General features: G+C 43.4%; 1 protein-coding gene across 12 annotated transcripts in view; it reads left to right on the forward strand.

Moving 5' to 3' along the window:
* The first annotated feature begins 1,152 nt into the window (after positions 1-1,152).
* Positions 1,153-17,786, forward strand: part of Pam (peptidylglycine alpha-amidating monooxygenase) — a 281,804-nt gene continuing 265,170 nt past the window's right edge. For 8 of the 12 annotated variants that reach the window (XM_006985734.4, XM_076549695.1, XM_016004194.3 and 5 more), the window contains exon 1: positions 1,182-1,346. The gene's annotated coding sequence lies outside the window, so the exon portion shown is untranslated. Of the gene's footprint in view, positions 1,347-17,786 lie in introns of all 12 variants that reach the window. The other 4 variants (XM_006985733.4, XM_006985738.4, XM_006985735.4 and 1 more) reach the window with 3 other exon arrangements.

Below are 17,786 nucleotides of genomic sequence, written 5' to 3' on the forward strand. Positions count from 1 at the left end.
CTATGGAAAGATGGATGTTTCTTTCTGTGAATTCCCCTGTGACTTGAGAGCAATGACTGACTGGTTCCTCTAGCTCTTCCTTTTCTCACCTCATTCCATGGACTTCTTCCACATCTTCAGGGACCCTCTCCCTCCTGCCCAAAAGAACTCTAGAGAACTAAGCAGGGAACGGTGGCTACCTGGAAAGGCCGGCGCTTAGCTGGAGACCCAGGGTAGTTCAGGGTTGCAACTGGAATAAGAAAAAGGTTAGGTGAAAGACAAGTAGGACTCTGGGAGAAAGAAGCAAAGGAACAGGCAGGGAATAGGCGTCGTGAACACGTCAGTAGTCACAAGGGGAGAGTCAAATACCGCTTTCAATAAGAAGCCTTTCAATTGCGTGTGCACATTGCTAAGCCTCTAGTACACAACATTCCTGGCTATAACTCACCGTCCCTATTTCTCTCGCTTTGGGGTAACACTCAGAGGAGCCGAGGCTGGTCTGGTTGACCTGTGTGCTTACTTTAGTGGCACTGGGCCCTGCGTGCCAAAACTGAGTGATCTTCAGGGGTAGGAAGATGCAGCAGAAAGGGACACCAAGTGGAGATGGGAAGTCAGGAGAAGCAAGCTTCTGGTATTACGGTATTGGCCTGGAAGCCACAGGCAGCCTAAGCGTGTGGCCCGAATTCTGGGATCTGGCTGCAGGAGGTGACTTCGAATGAAATTACACCTCGGCTAAGGGTTCGAATCCAATCGTCCTATCCCCGGGTGCGCATGGCCTGGCAGAGCCCCAGCCCAGAGGGCGCGGGGGTGGGTGGGGGAGGGAGTGGGGACTCCCTGCTCACTCAGGACATAGCCTGGGAACCCGAAGCCAGGTGGAGGGCCGTGACTCGAACACTGTCCTCTGCCCCTCTCCAAGCAGCCTGCGCGGCCACTGCACGGGGCTGGCTTGAAAGGATCCAGGACTCCGCCGTGTCCCAGAGACTTTCAGGCCCGGCCTTCTCCACGCTCCCAGGGGTGCTGGTGGTAGTCCTCGGGCGAGTTGCAGCCCTCTGGCTCGCACGTGAGTCCGGACACGGTCCAAGCGCTTCCCGGGAGCTGGGCGGCCAGTGCCGGGCTCGGAGGGCAGGAGGCGGAGCCGAGGCTGGGGCGCAGCCGGGAGCCGCCCCAGGGGGAGGGACCGACAGGGACCGGGAGGGACCGGGAGGTCCCGGAGCCCAGCGCGCCGCCGGGGAGAAGGGAGCCGGGACAGCCGCCGCGGCCGCGTGCTCAGCCTGTCCCCGCCCAGGGAACCGGAGCCACCAACTAACTCCGCCCGGCGCCCGCGGGGGCTCGGGCTTCCGTCCCGGAGAGAGCCTGCGGCCGCGCAGGTTGGTGCGGCCCGCGCGGGGCGCGGCGGGGAGCGGGTCGGGTGCGGAGCGGGTCGGGCGCGGAAGTTGGGCAGAGGCCGGGCGGGGGATCGGGCTGCCCGTCCGTCCCTCCGCTTCCTGGCGCGGGGACCGTGGTGGATTTCCTCCGGCGCAGCCGGCCGGCCGGCCGGGGTCAGCGCATCTGGCGCCCCAGCCTTCCTGGCGTTCTCCTCCCCTGCTGTCCTCACCATCACAACTGAACTGCGCCCTCGCCTTTTTGGGGCGCGTTTGTCCATTCGTCTTATTATTTTTCCCCCTTTTTCGACCACTCTAAGTGACGGTGGGAAAGCCCCGCGGGACCCCGAGCCGGTCCTTAGGACTTAGTTTGGGGGTCGTAGGGGCTGCCGCGAAGGTTGAGAGCGTCACGGCAGTAGGATTAGCGACTGGGGCGCCTAAGTACTGGCAAGTGCCGGGAAGCATGGAAATTCCCTGTCCTCCTCATCGCCTGCGGTGTCTGTCCAGCTAGCTCTGCTCTCTCCCCGAGGGAGGTTTTGTCAGCCTTAGATTGTGCGTACTACTCCAGGGAGGGGTGCTTGCTCTGTTAGGCAGGATGCAAAGTACCCGCCACTTCCTATACTAATTAAGTCCGGTTGGGTCACCTCGTCTGTGTGGCCTTGGTACTCTCTCCCATCAGAATCTCTGTTGTCCTGGACAGAATATATGCCGTTCTGTTGGCTGCTTAGAGGCTGTTGGGATAATTTAGGGGTAGTGTGTGGTGGTTTTGAGTCAAGGTCTCGTGTGAAGATCCTTGCTAGTGGGTCCTTGCCCTGAGGATCAGAGTTCTGTCCTAAAGCTCAGACATGGTGATTCTGAAGGATTTGGCCTGGAGCTCTCTGAGGCTGAGAGGCATAATGGTTAATAGGGTTTTCTGCAAGTGGTTAATAGGGTTCAGAGTTGAAACTGCTCTTTTAGTCAGCAAAGCCTGTGTCCAAGCTATGGATCTCTATTTCCCATGGTTATGGAAATTCGACTATGAAGAAGATAGTGTTGGCCTCAGCCTTTATACTTCAGAACTTTGTTCGCTACACTTGTTTTCACCCTGCCAGTAAACTTATATTTATTTCAAATCTTAATAATTTCGGAAGAAAATCTTCATCTTTGTGAGCCACCATGTGGTTACTGGGAATTGAACTCGCGACCTCTGGAAGAGTTGCCAATGCTCTTAACCGCTGAGCCATCTCTCCAGGCCCCCCAAATCTTCATCTTTGTAAAGTGGGTTGAAATACTTAGTATCTGAACTTGATAATCACAGGCACAAGAGTCATGTTTATGGGGAAAAGAACTGAGAAAATCAGATTTACACTTTGTATTAAATGGCAAAGTTCTGTCATTCATGTATTCCCAATTTAATAGACATTTTCACGAGTCCATGTATCGTGCAATGCAGTCCGCTGGGTGTTTTAAAGAGCAAGACATGGAATATATTTCTTGCCCTAAAGGGCTTTCTAAACTGATTTAGTGACGCCCATATCTTTATATGAACATCCAACATAATCTAGTAACTATATGTGGCTAATAGAATGCTCTCAAGAATGAACTAACTAAGGCCCTTTTAGGTCATAATTTGGCGAAGCTACCTCGCAGATTGGAATAAATACCAGGTTCACTAAGGATGCATTTTCTAAAATAACGTCTCCAATGCTCATATTTCATCAAACGGAAGTACATTTAGAAGATTTTTTTTTTTAAGCAAAAGTTTAGAAAACCTTCCTATAAGACAATGGTTCTCGACCTTCCTAATACTGGGACCCTTTAATACAATTTCTCATGCTGTGGTGACCCCCAACCATGAAAGTATTTCATTGCTACTTCATAACTGTAATTCTGCTGCTGTATAATGTAATCTGATATGCAGGATATCTAATATGTGACCTATGTGACCTAATATGTGAAAGGGCCCTTTGGCCCCCAAAGGTGTCCTGTTCCCACAGGTTTAGAACCCCTGCTATAAGGTGTATTATGTGGTCATTAAATATTAAAAGGCTGTCATGATTTCAACCAAAACATCAGTTATCTTTGGGTATCCACATCAATGTTTTCTCATGCACTTGGGAAGAAAATTATAGTGCCTAGAAAAATAACTAGAGAATAGCAGATTTTTGTTGTGTGTTTATGATCATAACTTTAAAATAACTTTATTATATTCATTTGTTTATAGGGGGAGGCACAGGCACACAACTGGAAACCAGGGGACATGCTGTAGCAGCTGGTTCTCTACCTCTCCTACTACTGTGGGTCTAAGGGATCAAACTCAGGTCTCAGACTTGGTGACAAGCACCTTTACCCACTGAGCCATCTTGTCCACCCACAGATGTACAGATTTCAGTAGAGTGGTGCTTTGAGCACTGTGTTAGATACTTTTCTGTTTCTGCGATAAAACACCATGATCAAAAAGCAATTTATAAAAGACAGAGTCCCATAAACCTAAATGCTCTATAACCTTTCCAAACAGCACCGCTCACCAGGGACCCAGTGTTCAAATACTAAACCTAAGGGGGATGTTTCTTATTCAGACCACCACAGACACATACATGTTGGATGAGCTCTGGATTGGCTTTGTAAATTTGACTTAAGCAGTTAAATGAAACCCATGTCTTTGTATGTTAGCCCCTCCCCCCAAATTAATAATAATAATCATTCTGAATGCTTTTGAATTTTTTAAAAAAGTTAAGAATCTCAGTGAGAATTATTTCTAAAACCAGTTCTTACTAAGCTTGGAGCACAGGGTAAGTAAGATATCTGTTTGGAAAGACTGATCCAGGCTCTTCCTGTGATGTAATGACACTGGTACTTTCCCTAGTTCTAACAAGAATTTATCTACCTGCTGGCTGGGTGGAGTTTCTTATGCTGCATGCATGTGGACCTTTGAGAATTGATTGAACCCACACCACGAGTCATGGCAGGCTGAAGAGCAGCCGGAGGGATGTAGTGTTAACCCTGCAGCCTCCCTTATAGCTCAGTATGTTTGTTATCGCATTTATGAAATGAGATTAAAGATTGTTATCATTGCCTTGGAAACTGTGTGGTTTGATAAAAACAGCCAGGCATATCACACCTGAGAGCTTCTTATTCTGTAGGAACACTTAACTTTAACCCCTTTAGGCTGGAAGAGCTAATTATTAAAACGACATAAAAATAGTTCAGACAGATAGGCTGTGAATACGGTGTTCTTGGTGCTGTGTGCTATCTAGTCTACTTGGAGAAACTCTGGTCATCTATTAACTCCTCTCTCCTAGGTCTTTTGTTTTTGTTCGTTTGATTGTTTTGTTTTATTTTGAAATGGGGTCTCACTGTTTAATCCAGGCTAGGCTAGAACTTGGTATACGGATCAGACTAACATCAAACTCCTGGTCCTCCTACCTCAGTCTACTGAATGATCATTATAGACCTGTTATTATGCCTAACATCTACTATTATTTCATACTGCTGAGAGGAAGACCTGAAGCAGATCCAAGGTTAAACAGGTAGCTGCTAGCAAGAATAGAGTTATAATTCCAGTTGGCAGACAGTTCTGTGGTTTATTCCTAACCCCTATGTGGTCTTGCATTATCCAGGGCACACTAAACATCTGTTTATAAATAAGGTATGGCTAAAATGTTTTGGCTTTGGGTTGTGGTGGGCTTGGGTTGTTCCCCTAGTTATTTACCTGTCCTTTAATCTTGGGAAGCTATTTAACTTCTCAAATGCCCAGTTTTATCATCAAGAAAATGGGATTAATAAAAGGACTTTTGTAAATGGATTCTTGTAAAGATTAGATGCTCTAACCAAGAGAGTCTTTAGAGTATCACTTGTCATTGAATGTGGGGTGGAGGAGGGAATGGCAATTCAAAGGTCCAAAATTAAAAATAATGCATAACATACATAAATTTTTACCCCAAATATTTTGAAGTGGATATTCCTCATCTACATTTTGTCAGCTATTTATTCAACAAATGTTTCTCAAGCTCCCAACTCATGCTTGAATTCTGCATAGACTGACATACAGTGGTATTCAAGAAAGGTGTAGCTACTCTTCTCTAATTCAAATGTCAATTTTAAAAACAAATTCATAATACCATGTTACTTGTTTCATGGTGGGAGAAGTATAGAGAATCACAGAGGATGATGTGAAGGTATGTCAGGTCCCGGATGCACAAGCATAAAATTATCCTCCGTGTTCTTTGGGTTGGTGGTAGGCAGTGGTCAGTGAAAATGTCAGAGGAAAGAAATCCACTAAGATCTGAAGCATGAAGACCCCAAGAAATTGGAGAGTTGAAAGGTGTTCCAGATCCAGAGGAACTTGAGAATGGAAGTCAAATGATCAATGTAAAGGAGTAAGTACATGTGAGCATGAAGGGCAGGTGTGGCTATCTAGAGAACCCAGACCTTGCTAAAAGGGAACCAGCCAAGTGTTCGCAGGGTGAGATGCATGCCAACATTTGCCAGGTGTTGAGAATTTTAAGAGAGGAACTTAAAATTTACAATTATAAAATATCTCAGAATGTAAAATGCTTGAATGTTTTCTTTTAGGTACTATTATGTGAACCAAGATAAATAGACCCATGATTGTATTTCAATCCCAGGCCACTACATTGTCTCATTCATCATTATAGAAGTGAAAGAAATCTTGTGTGACTTAATAAATATATTTTAGAAGGATAGTCTGGGGGACGTGCCCACAGGTAGACACACAGAGTGACAACACTCAGCACATGTGGAGCTGGCTGAGGGCAATGTGTGATGCTGAAAGGCAGCAGGTGACAGTGGAGACTGAAATAGGATTGACACTGTTGGGTTTGAGTTACAAGGAACATCCTGGGTCCCCTGTACAGAATGCTTAGAAGGAGGCAGTAGTGGGGGGGGCGGTAATCATTTTGGAAGCTTGAAGTACTAGCAAGAATTAACTGTGGTCACAAGCAAGTTATTCAAGGCAGATGCAGAGAGATAGTAGATTTCTGAGATATTTGTGTTACTGGCCTGTTGAGAGGTAATTCTCCACCAGTCACCCAAATTCCTGCATGTCTATAAAAAAGGAACACACTGTTTGTCGTTGTAGATTCTCTTCTCAGGACCATTTATATCATGGATGACCTTCAAAAACAGAGGTAGTGTTTTTCCTGTGGGAGTAAAGAGAAGCTAGACATGATATTCAATATACAAGATTCTGGTTTTAGAGGAATTCAGGGATCGCCTCCTCCATTATGAGTCAACGGGTGGGCAGGTGCCACCTGTCTGCCATTGTCATAATGTGAGAACCGGGTTTCAGGAAACACTGCCACCATTCCTGCTACTCTTTCTGTGAGTAACGTGGTCTTTTTTTCTTTGACCCAAGCATTTTTCTCATCTCCTGATGTCCATGAGATGTCAACTTTGTCGTTTTTTGGGGAGCCACAACCCATACTGTTTAAATTAATTAAAATGGAGTAAAGTTTTAAAATGTCAACTCCTCAGTTGCACTACCCATTTCAGGTGCTCGACAGTCATCTGTGGCCAGTCACTGTGGGGAATTACTAGTTTAAAACTTGAGATTGAGGCTGGGTGGTGGTGGCGCATGCCTTTAATCCCAGCACTTGGGAGGCAGAGACAGGCGGATCTCTGTGAGTTCGAGGCCAGCCTAGGCTACCAAGTGAGCTCCAGGAAAGGCGCAAAGCCACACAGAGAAACCTTGTCTCGAAAAACCAAACAAACAAAAAACTTGAGATTGTTTCTGTGTTCGTGGTAAGTAGAAGTTGATGATTTTGACAATATAAATATGATACTTTTTTATGTTATATTTGAGTGAATTTCTCTATATAGATGGGATATTTCAATTTGAATAAGATATACTTAGCCGGGAAGGGAAAATACAAAATTATTGACACTGCTGTCTTGAAGTCATGTGACAACAGAAATTCTGTGGCGTTCCTCAAAACTGTGTCTAAGTGTGGGTTTCAGATATGTGCCCAGGAGTTTGGTGAAGCAATCTTGAGTTTTTTCTTAGTGTGAAAGAGCAGAAGCTGTGCACTAGCGGTGTGCATCTGGCACATGTCCGCTCCAGCAGTTACAAGGCTGCCAACACAGCTGGCCGGCCCAGAGCAACAGACGGACAAAAGACAGGGACATGGTTTCCACACAGCTTCTGTCCAGAAGACTGAAGAGGACAGGCTTACACCCAGAAGGAACAGAACTTGAATAATAAAAATGTCATACTTTAAAGTACAACTTTGAGTGACCCAGCAGAATCGATGGGCCATGCCAAGAAACCTCGTTGTGCCTGGTCAGTCAGGGGACACTTGTTATCAGCTGCGTGGACCACAAGAGTTAGAGTTCAAAGCCCAGACAATGCCAGGCCCAGCAGATAGCAGTGGCAGCCAGGAAAGACAGTTACTTGGTTTTCTTGCCTCTGTACTTCTTTGAGGATGCTCTTGCCTGCCTGTCCTAGACAGCACAGAGGATAGCTAGAGAAACAACCGTGAAGGCTGAAGCCTTTACAAGATGGCATTTCAGTAGTAAAAAAAAAAAAAAAAAAAAAGTCTAATTATAAATGTAAGATATTACAAGATCCATTTACCATGGCCAAAAGATGTCTCAGAAAGAGTATTTGTAGGCACTGGAGAGATAGCTCAGGGCCTAGAGAGCGCATGTTGCTCTTGAAGAGGTCCGGAGTTTGGTTCCCAGAACCCTGTCGGGCAGCTCACAATTACCTGTCACTCCAGCTTCAGAGGTTCCCAAGGCCTCTGCTCTACACTGATGCCTGCACTCAGGTGAACATCCACACACAGACACGTGATTAAAGAAATAATAATAATAGTAAAAAAAAGCAAACCATGAAATGTATTTGTAGGACAACGAATTTTTGCTTGCATAAAAACTAATTGAGAGTTCCCAAATCTTTGAATTTTAGAGTATTTAAATATTGATTTTTTTTAAGTACTTATGTCCACAACCCAGACTCTAGTCATTCTTTTGATTTGGGAGGCGATCCACACCAGCTTCTTGCCCCCCCTTTACTAGGCAGGGTTTTAGAAAACTGGAGGATATTGTTGAAAGTGTAGGTGGGTCCGTCCCTCAGAAATAAAACTAGGCATCTTGCTACACATTATATGAATAGGTTCAAGGGAAGGAAAGAGTACCAGATTGTGTCTTAAGCTCATTCATCTCCTATCGCCCTTTAAAGAAGCCCACAATAAGGAAATAATAGCAAACTAATAAGCCCTTTCTTTCCCCCGAGAGAATTTAGAATGGTATGGATTGTAATGTTTTAGGAGCAAAGCACTAACGATGGGGGTTACAAAAAACAGGCCTTGTCCTTTAACCCAGGAGACCCTGTAGTGCTTACAAGTTCTAGTGTGTACATTTTCTCTAGCTGCACATGAGTGACTTTAATCAGGAGCAAAGTGGGTTCTTTCTGTTGTATGCCGTTTTCTCCACGGCCCCCGCCTCACTTTGCTATTACTGTATGCCTAATCGACCAGAGTGAAATGTCCTGAAAACATTTTCCAGGGAGCTAAGGACTTTTTTGGAGGTTTTTTTCTTTCTTTTTTTTGTTTTTTTAGAATGGAATATGCCAAGGAGAGAAAGTTGGGATGGGTTTTTGCAAAGGTAAATGTTTCCAGAACAGAATGATGAGTCAAGGAGCTGTTAATAGGATATGTAAATGTAACCCTTCACCTAGTTACTGTCACCACCGAAGTCCTAACTATGCGGTTTCAGTAAATTGTCTGAGCTGGTTCTTGTCTAGTTCATTAATAAGCAGATTCTCTTGGTCCCATTGTTTCTCTGTCCGTTACGAGAGCTGTTTCAAAGTGTGTACTGCCATGGGCTCCCCTACGCTGCTTCTATTTTAATAAACTATCTAATACTGACAAATACTTCTCCATGCTAGCCATGTGTAAGACACTACACGCACATGCACACACACACACACACACACACACACACACACATACACACCTCTCCTTTCCTTCCTGCTTATTTTTCCAGTGCTAAGGATGAAGTCCAGGACCTTCTGCATGCTAGGCAAATGTTCAGTCACAACTTCTATTTTGAGCTTAACACAGTATTCTTGACCTTAGAGATATGAGAAGGGGAAAACATGAACTATACTATCATGGAGTAAAGAGTTAAGGAAATAGCCATTAACTACATGTATACATAATAACTATAAAAATTTACAAATAGTTAGAATATAGATAAATGGATCTGAACAGCACAATGTGATTTTGTTGACTTGCATAACAGGAGTCTGAAGAAGGAATATTTGATCACTAGCTGATGACTGGGTGGGTGAGTTTGTGACAGGGTGAAAAGAAGGTAGAGAAAAGTGTTATTTGTTCAGAAAAACTCTTATAGAAAGTAACAAGGTAAAGTGAAGTATTGGAGGACAACCTTTGATCATGGGGCTGGGTGAGTCTGGACTTATCCTGGTTCAGTTCATACAGGAAGTTCCTGGATGTGTCAAAATTTTAGTTTTTATACTGACAACAATGGGTAATGTTTAAGTAGTACCTGGGAACTTGATATGGGTTGTGTTGGAGAAGATTACTTATGAGGGAGATACACTGGAACAGAGCCTGGACTTCACCTTGGAGAAGCTGAGTAGCTGCTGAGTACATGAACGTAGAAGAGAGGAGATGAACCTGTGATGGACTGGAGAGGTGGCTCAGCGGTTAAGAGGACTGGCTGCTCGGCCAGAAGACCTAGGCTCAGTTACCAGCACCCACATGGTGGATCACAACTGTCTGTAATTCCAGATCCAGAAGACAATGTCTTCTGGCCTCCATGGACACTTCAGACCTGTGGTACACAGACATATATGCAGGCAAAACAGCAACACACATAACAGAGAGAGAGAGAGAGAGAGAGAGAGAGAGAGAGAGAGAGAGAGAGAGAGAGAGAGAGAGGAGTACCTGTGATGTGTACTAGAAAACAGATAGTGAAGGTAGAAAATACTATAGGGTTGTTGGCCATTGACTGTAAGGATGAGATGAGACTTTTTCTTACCTATTTGACAAACATTTTGTGAGTCTCTATTGAAAAATTATATACTAGTCTCTGTGAGTAAACTGTGATCAAGATATCAGAGATCTCTGTACTCATGAACTTGCATGTTAATAGTAGTGACAAGTAGTTACTAAAAATATAATTTTGGGAAGTAACAAATTATAAGGAAAAAAAAATACAGGTAGACATAGAGCATGAGGGTGGATCCTCTTGTGTAGTAAAGTCAGGAAAGATGTTGCCGAGTCAGAATAGGCCTCTGTGAACCAGATGAGCTGACCATGAGAAGATCCACAAGGCAAAAGAAACAAATGTAAGATCTGAAAGTGGGAACAAGAACTCTGACTCCAGTCTAGTCCCTCAACTACCACTACGCCTGCCAAAGAATGAAAGCCCAGGGTGTCCAGTCATGGGAGAGGGAGACAAGGAAGGTGTTAAAAGTCATCTTGCTACCCCAAACGGAAAGCCTTGAGCCATCTTTTTCTTTGGTGCTGAACAGTATGTCAGAGTCACATTCCACACCGGCCCTAATCTCACTCGGCTCTGCCACTCAGCTGGTGTTGGCACAGCCTACTAGGAGAGACCCCTTCATCACTTCACACCCTGCTCAAGAACTGACAGTGACAAGTACAGGTCCGCCTGTCAGTGATGAGTCTTATCAGACCAACTGAAGGGCCCCAACTTTCACCCAACCCTCTTCTCCATTATTGGGGAGTGACGGCCTTTCTCTAGTACTGACTTAGGCATTCACACAGTTTATTCCCTTTCTCCCCGGCAGCACATTGATTCATCATGGTGAATGCATTGTCTTCTTTCTATCGTCCTGTCCCCATTTCTTCTTTCAAGTTTTCTTCCTTTTGTTTTCTTTTGTTGTTTTTTTCTTTTCCAATTTCCCTTGACTTATTCCTTCTTCCCTGGCTCATGGAGTGCCTTAGCCTCCACAGTCTGCGTGATTCTATTTTTGCCTTTTTTCTTTGAGTCCCTAGAAGAGGCACCACCTTCAAAGTGCCACCATTGTTTCAAGTTAAAATATTTATGAGTGTTGTATTGTTTTGTAGAGAAGCTTTGACATTAACGCTTGCGTTGCCACGTACTTATGAAAGGAAAACTCCTGTCCTCTGACAACTTGCCGGAATAATCTGAGGATGATCAAATAGGTGGGAAGGCAAACACTACTTGAAATCACACAAAGGGGAAGAAAAACCCAGCATAGATGATAATCATAGGATTGTGATTAAACATTAGCTCCAAATTGTTCAGAAACATATACACACACTTTAGAATTTGAATGACTGTGCAATCTTATAGTCAGACTGTGTACATATGAGTTTGTATTCCTTAATCTTTTGAGATAGTGAGTTTCAGGGTAGGTATGGACATCATTTTGGTCTTGATGGAGATAGAGGAGTTTCAAGGTCTCTCTCTGATACATAGTTGGAGAGAAGCAATAAAAGACTTCCTTTACACCAAATATTTAGCATGCCAAAAAAAAATTGTCTATATGTCAGTGTGGTTCTTGGAACCCCAGTGTATGTGAGAGGGAGGATGGGGTTGCCAAACACTCAGAGAGTCAACTTTCAGGTTCTGTTACTGATGGGCGATGATAACCCTCCTTTTCATCACAGTGTAGTTGCGAGGAGTAAGTAAAGTCAGCCTGTCAAGCATGCTCTAAGGACATTCAGAACATGCTTTCTCATATTTCAGATGAGGATACTTCCACTCCTGCCTGAGCTGCAGGATTCTGTGCCTTTTCCTGCAGTGTGGAGTACTAATTCAGGGCTTCCAGGCTGCCATGAGGCTTCCTGATTTCCCTCCACACTTCAAGCTTTGACCAGCTCCATCTGCAACATCTGTATTTATTTCCAAAAACTATGAGGGCAGCGATACCACAAACTGAGTAGCTTAAACAAATGAAGCTATTACCTCATAGTTCCAGAAGTTAGGAGTCTGCTGTGGTTTGTGCGTGTTCCCCCAAGAACACATTGAATGTTCAAGAATGCATTGGAAACAATTCTATGTGACTGTGTTTGGTCCTGAAACCTAACGAGAGGTAGTTAAGTCGTAGGACTGAAGCCCTCCGGACTTCAGTGCCAATTACAGAGTGCTTCAGGCTGTGAGCTCTGTCTTGTGTTTCCTCATGCCCTCTCTCACCCTTCCTTTCCATCGTGGGTTAATGAAGCAAGACTATTTTGATATTAGACTCCCTGAACTCAAGAACTGTGAAAAACTGAGTTTCTTTTCTTTATTAATAGCACAGTCAGAGTATTCTGTTGTAACAATAAGAGTCATGCGTTGGCTGGTTTGATTCCTTCTGCGGGTGGTGAGGGGTGCTCTGTCCCGTACTCCTCTCTTGCTTTCTTGTTGTTTGAGACATTCTTTGGCTTGTAGATGTCTCCTCTGTTCTTCACATCTCCTTTGCTGTCATCCTTCTCTTATGTCTTCCCCTTTGTCTGAGTTTTCCCTTTGTATTGGATACTGGGCCACCTTAATGACCATTTCTTTACTTCATCACCTGCACAGACCCCATTTCTAAGTCCCATTATTCACTAGTTCTGGAAGTTAAGACTTGAACATTGCTTTAGAGGCTACAACTTAAACCCTATCGGCACAATGCAATGCACATGCAAGAAGGTATAATCACAAACACGGCAAATTGACCTGCTACGAAAAGTGTCTCATAAAGTAAATGAATGAGGCTCAGCAGCAATATGATATAGCATATGACACAGGGCAAAATAAATGAAATACTTCATAAAATTACGTGTGGAATTCTGAATTTTCATTATTATTTTAGAGTTCTGCAAGCCCTATTAATTAATTTTACATCAGTGGAAATTAAAGTAGAGGTCTAGCCAAGAAAAAGAACAAAAGAACCAATTAATTTTCTTCCTAATTTTAATGGTACATTCAAGTATTTTAGTGATGACAATTGGCACAATATGTGGTTCACATGTTTTTTTTTCTTCCGTGGATTTTTTTCTATTTGCATAATCTCACTGCTTTAACTTTTTTCCCCTTGTTTTTTGTCCTCTGTGCCTTCCTTTGCCTTTCCTGACTGACCATCTCAGCTAAATACTCAGGAAGACGTATGGCCTTATCTTATGGGATGTGCTTGCTCGAGTTGACTAAAGCACCTTTCCTCTTAGAATCAAATCTCATTAGTAGTCTGTAACGTTTACATGTGTTTCTGTGTTTGCTTGTGTGTGTGTGCACACACATGTGCGTGCGTACGCACATATGTGTGTGTTATTTTTCAATAGTAGAGGACACGTTTGATAGGCCTTCATCTCTTGATGCTGGAGAACATGTAAGTTGTATTGCGCAGATTTACCAAGCTTTGGAATGAAGATATCCCATTTTACATGGCGAGGCAAGCCTGTGTTACTCCTCATATGTCCTCCTGTTCTGCCATTAGGACAGTCTTTGTTTGACATGAAGCTGGCATGCTGTGTCCTTGTGCACCTGGCTGACCAGTTGAAAAGTTTAACTATTTTCTATTTTTAACAGAGTGACACGTAGATCACACTGAGAGACATACTGTATAGGAACACATTCAGATTTAGTGAATAGAAATTGGATACTTGACTTTTGCCTTAGAAAAGTGGCTGTTTTGTTATCAACCAAAAAGCTTTCATAGCCTAGCTCCTACATTCCAAAGAGCTCAGTGCTATTTTTAAGGAGTTTTTTCATTGCTTCTCTTTCATTAATTTGCTTCATTATTGTAGCTGCATGGAGATTTTCACTAAAGGAAAACAACCAGAGATTTTAAACCTGCTTATTATAAGATACAGTGGAAACAAGCCGGGTGGTGGTGGCGCACGCCTTTAATCCCAGCACTCGGGAGGCAGAGCCAGGCGGATCTCTGTGAGTTCGAGGCCAGCCTGGGCTACCAAGTGAGCTCCAGGAAAGGCGCAAAGCTACACAGAGAAACCCTGTCTCGAAAAACCAAAAAAAAAAAAAAAAAAATAAGATACAGTGGAAACAATGAATTACAGATTTCATTGCTAGTGTACAAATACATTTCTTCTTTTCTGTTATATCAAGTAGCAGGTACTAGGAATATGAATCTGAAACTTTCAAGCCAAGTAGAACACCATCTTTACTTTTACTTTTAATTATGTGTGTATGTGTGTGTTGTTTCAGGCGGGGGTGTGTGTGCATGTGAATACAGATGCCCAAGGGGTGGAGAAGAGTCAGATACGTCAGAGCTGGAGTTATAGTTAGTTGTAAGCTGCTCAACTTGGGTCCTCTGCAAGAGCAGCGCATGCTTCTAACCACTGAGCCGTCTCTCCAGCCCCAGGACACCACATTTCTAAAACTGCAAAGGAATGAAGGATGTGTATGAAAATAATAATAAATCAAATGTTTTATTTTTTTAAACCATGTTAAATTTTTTAAACCACTCTTCACCGTTCTTCCTCACCCTTCAGGAAATCTGTCTTAAATATTTTTCTGTTGAAAGGTAAACACTAAGCTGTCTGAACAGTGCCTGAACTGGTGGTAGCCCAGATCGCAGAATGTGGAGAGAAGGTGCTTTATGATAGACAGTCATGGGCCCGGGGTGAAGAGCAGTTCTGCAAAGCCGTTTTAAAGTGATGCATAGTTCCTGGCGCCTGCAGAGATTATTTAAAAATGTTCTTTTTATTTTGGAAATTGTCTATTGTTTTTTTTAAAGTTAGAATGTTTGTATATTTATTTGTTCATCCTAGGAAACAAGAATCATGGCACATCTGGGATCCCCTTGGTTTTCAGAGTCATCTCTGCACTATGTAGAAGGCTTTTGCATTCTGGGTACTTAGCGACCAGACTCCATAGCCACCAGACACATCACTTGTCTAATTGACAAGCTTTCTTCATTTCCCAGATGTAAATATAGCAATATATGTTCTTGAAAAATACAGGTGCTTTTTTGTGATGGCTAAGAGTATGGGCTTTATAGTCAGTCTGCCTGAGTTCAGACCCAAGTTTCAACATTTACCAGCAATGTGACTTAGAGAAGTGATGTAGGCTCCCCATGCCTCTCTGAGGTTGATTACTAATGTTTAGCAACAGCAGGAGACACTATTCTAAGCATGTCACATATCTCCAACACTTTTTAATTAATTCTCACAGCTACCCTGTGAAGTAGATGTCATTGTTTCCATTTACAAATAATGAGACTGAAGCATGAGAGGCTAAGATAATTTGCCCAAGAGCAAGGATTTGAATTCACAGTTTTGGCCTGGGGGTGGGGGGAGGGCTGTGTCACTCTGGCCAACTTGTCAAGTGGGAACAAATGAGTCCTTAGTGATTGGATTATAAAAGGCACCAGGCGTGAGTAAGCATTCAGTCTACTAAGACAAGGGCTGAGATGGCTGTCTCCATGATGCTGTAGACAATTCCTTCTATGGTTCTTGTGATGGTAATGACTATTATTGCCATTGATATTATCTGTTTCAGTGCATTCCTTAGCTCTTTTTTTTTTTTTTTTTTTTTTTTTTTTTCCGAGACAGGGTTTCTCTGTGTATCCGTGGCTGTCCTGGAACTCGCCTTGTAAACCAGGCTGGCTTTGAAGTCACAGAGATCCGCCTGCCTCTGCCCTCTGAGTGCTAGGACTGAAGGTGTGCGCCATGACACCCTGAACATTCCTGAGCTTTAATAATAGTTTGTAATTTTTTTAAATGCTTTTGTCTATGGAAATAGCTTTGATAGTGTTTCTCTAGCTCTCTAGGTTTCTTTGTTTGTTTAAAGGCAGTGATACTGGTATTGGGTCTCCAAGGGCTTACATTTGCTTTTAAACCTGTTCTAGCAAACTATGAAGTCATGAAGTGTTTTGGTGCAGTGGAGTCATTTGAAAGCTGCATTCTGTTGGGAAAAAAAAAACCCACAAAATTTTGGTTAAACCTGTTGAGAGTTATAAAATCCTTTTAGATTCTTTCCAAAGAAGTTGAGAGAAGGCAGCCCTGCAGCACTTTACGATTTTTATTTTTCAGTACAGGGTATATACTTGATTCCAAGGGTGGCGGTTGGGATGATAGCATCTAAGAAGCTTTTTCATTTCTAAAATAAAATCGTAGTTCTTTTAAATCATCGTTGTTGCTTTTTAAAACGGAAAACAACCCCATTTGCTGGTGGGATGAAATTGAAGTCCTTTGTCATTAGGGTAGTGCTGAATTCTCAGCTGACCAAACACTGAGTTTGGGAAGGCAGGAATGCAGTATTCCTTATGCACTGCTCTCCTGGGGTTTAAGTCACCGGACTTTGTAATGTTTACCAAGCAGTTTTCCTCCCATTCACATACTTGGTGGTGATGTTGCTGGCTTCTTCCTCTAAGTATTTTGTCTGCATGCCTGGTGGCTTAGCCTAGCATCTTCTGCTGGCTTACAAAGGGAGGAAAGATGGAGGAGGGGCCTTCAGAATCCCGAGAAGAGGAAATTGATGTTTTTGCAATGCTGCCTGTAATTTTGAAATACTTCAAAAGTTACTCTGGATGCCCCAGATTTTGTGAAGGAAAAGCCTACTGCCAACTTCAAAACAACATTCTGGAAGTGTCCAGTCCCCGTGGTTTTGAGGCTCCTTTAGAGGGCTGTGGTAGACTAGAAGGGTGAGACTATGTTTAAAAAAAAAAAAAAACTTTTTAAATTATTATTTCTTATTTTATGTAGGTGCATGTGTGTCTGAGGATGCGTATATGTAGCACATGCAGGCAGGTGCCCATGGTGACTGATATACAGTGTTGGATGTCCTGAAACAAAAGTTAGAGGTGTTTGTGAACCACCTGATGTGGGTGCTTGGGAACTGAATCCAGGTCCTCCAGAGGAGCATCAAGTCTTCTTAACCCCCCCCCCCCAGCCATCCCAGCCATCATCCCTCCAGCCCCATGCACGTCTAGGATTTAATGAAAAAATATTCATTTGTTTTCATCCTGGTAAACTCTGGACCTTATGATCACAGTAATTGCTCCTGTTTATTGGAAGAGTTTCCTGTGGCATTAGATAATGGGAGAAGGTTGTACCTCTTACCTGCTGTAGGTCTTGGGCACACACGGAACTCTCTGCACATCTCAGCTTTTTCATCTTTAAGACAAGATTGTTTTATGTACTTCATATAGTTTGATAGTTATAACTATTCCTTGAGGTGATGCATGTAAAATATGTGTATAAAACACCTGGCACATTGTTAGTTGCTTTGAGCACATTTGAGTACCAAAGTGTGTCATCTATCCTGCCCGGTAAACCATGGTCCCCGTCCTGTGGAAGAGGAAATAGAGGCTCACAAAAGCTAATGTCTTTGCTTTGAATGTGGTGCCATCTGTCTTGTGCTCTTCGCTCCAATGCTTCTCTGCTTCTTCTGCCCTCCAAGGCAGGGTAGCAGGGGACTACCATTTGATTTTCCTCAGAATTACATGCTGTGTTGCTTAGGCGAATCAGGAGACGCCCAAGGGGTCATCAGACCCGTGACATG

The sequence above is a fragment of the Peromyscus maniculatus genome, chromosome 13 (genome assembly GCF_049852395.1).
Source record: "Peromyscus maniculatus bairdii isolate BWxNUB_F1_BW_parent chromosome 13, HU_Pman_BW_mat_3.1, whole genome shotgun sequence".
Taxonomy (NCBI): Eukaryota; Metazoa; Chordata; class Mammalia; order Rodentia; family Cricetidae; genus Peromyscus; species Peromyscus maniculatus.